This window comes from Nannospalax galili, unplaced genomic scaffold (genome assembly GCF_000622305.1).
Source record: "Nannospalax galili isolate Female #2095 unplaced genomic scaffold, S.galili_v1.0 scaffold898, whole genome shotgun sequence".
NCBI classification, from domain to species: Eukaryota; Metazoa; Chordata; class Mammalia; order Rodentia; family Spalacidae; genus Nannospalax; species Nannospalax galili.
Genome location: NW_008342399.1, coordinates 3,484,697 through 3,487,169, shown reverse-complemented (window position 1 = coordinate 3,487,169; position 2,473 = coordinate 3,484,697).

Sequence of the window (2,473 nt, the reverse complement as noted above, 5' to 3'; positions counted from 1 at the left end):
GGGTCTTTTTTATCTTTCTTTCTTCCTTCCTTCCTTCCTTCCTTCCTTCCTTCCTTCCTTCCTTCCTTCCTTCCTTCCTTCCTTTTTTTCTTTTCTTTTTAAAAATTATTTATTAACAACATACTTAGAAAAAGCAGTTCATTACAGCAGCATCGACATATTCAATAAAAATTTCCTGAGCTAAGATGCATCTCTTTCAAAATTGGCTGTAAATTTTGAGGGTCACAGTTAAAACCTCATTCAATTTTATGTCTTATAAGGGTTATACTGAGTTCAATATTGTATAACTGTATTAATTCAACTGTGAACCTAAAATTTTATAGCCACTTTTGAAAGATGCTTCTCTTTCAAAATTGGCTGTAAATTTTGAGGGTCACAGTTAAAACCTCATTCAATTTTATGTCTTATAAGGGTTATACTGAGTTCAATATTGTATAACTGTATTAATTTAACTGTGAACCTCAAAATTTACAGGTAATTTTGAAAGAGAAGCATCTTTGCTCTGGAAATTGTTATTGAATATGTTAATGCTGTAATGAAATGCTTCTAATCATGTGGTTATTAAATAATTTAAAAAAAAAAGAAATCAAAAAAAAGAGAATAAATGGGTGCAGTCCCAACATCCAAAAAAAAAAAGTCAGTAGCCTTCATATATACTAACAATGACAGAAAATAGGCTGAATATCTCATTCATAATAGCTTTAAAAAAAAAAAAAAAAGTACCAGCCGGGAGGGGTGGCACACAACTTTAATTCCAGCACTCAGGAGGCAGAGGCAGGCAGATCTCTGTAAGTTCAAGGGCAGCCTGGTCTACACAGTAAGTTCCAGGACAGCTGGGGCTACAGGGAGACCCTATCTCAAAAGACCATAAAAAATACCTAGGAATAAACCTATCCAAGACAGTGAAATGTCTACAATGAAAACTCTAAGGCATCACCAAAGGAAATAAAAGAAAATATCAGATGATGGGGACAGCTTCCATGCTCCTGGATTGGCAGAGTTAATATACTGAAAATGGCTATATTATCATATGTAATACGCAGAGTCAATGCAATTCCCATTAAAAGTCCCATGTCATTCTTCACAGAACAATCCAAAAATTCATATAGAACCTTAAAAGACTATGAATAATCAAAGCAATTCTAACGAGAAACAACATAGCTGGAGACATCACAAGATCTGACCTCAAATTATACTACAGAGCTATGGTGTTAAAGAGAGTCTGGTGCTGGCAGACGAGCAGACATGCAAACCGAGACTGAAGAGCTGGCTCAAAGGTTAAGAGCACTGGCTGCTCTTGCAGAGGACCCAGGTTCAATTCCTAGCACCTACATGAAGGCTAAAAACCATCTGTAACTCTAGTTCCAGGGTATCCAACACCTTCTTCTGGGCTCTGCAGGCATTGCACACATGTGGTGCACTTACATACATGCAGGCATGACACTCATACACATAAAATAAAAGTAAATAAATCTTTAAAATAAACACAACAGACATGCAAACCAATGGAATCAAATAGAGGACCCAGAACTAGACCAACAAAATTATGGCTCCTAATTTTGGATAAAGATGCTAAAAATGCACAGTGGGAAAGAAGTTTATTCAACAATGGTGCTGGAAAAACTGAACACCCACCTGCAGAAGAATGAAATTAATCCACACCCTTCAACCTGCACAAAAAGTCAACTCAAGGTGGATCAAAGACTTTAACATAAAACTAGAAACATTGAAACTGATAGAGGAAAACACAGGGCATACATGTCAAGATATAGGTTTAGGAAAGATCTTTCTGAACAGAATTCTAATAGCACAAGAATTAGCCCTAAGAATAAAAGATGGGACTATATGAAATTTAAAAGTTTCTGCACAGCAAAAGAGACCACCAGGAAAAGAAAAAGCCCACAGAATGGGAGGAAAATCTTTCCCAGGTAAACTTTGGACAGAGCGTGGAATCCAGAATTTACAAAGGACAACAAAAATTAAATGTCAAAAATATAGAACTGAAAATCAACAAGTGGGTCAATGAAATAAACAGAAAGTTCTCAAAAGGAGAAACGCATTTGACCAATAAGTATTTTTTAAAGTGTTCAATATCCCTAGTCATCAAGGAAATGCAAATTAGAACTACTTTGAAATACCACCTCATCCCAGACAGACTGGGTATCATTAAGAAATTTGGCAAATGCTGGTGAGGATGTGGAGAAAGAGAATCCCTTATTTACTGCTGGATGGAGTACAAACTAGAACAGACATTATGGAAATCAGTACGGAGTTTTCTCAAAAGATTGAAAAAAGAACTACCAAGTTGTACCACCCCTGGGCATATATACAAAGGACTCCATATCCTACCACAAAGATATTTGCACATCCATGTTCATTGCTACTCTATTCATGATAGCAAAGAAATGAAGCCAGCCTAGATGTTCATCAACAGATAAATGGATAGGCAAAATGAAAATGTGGTACAAACACA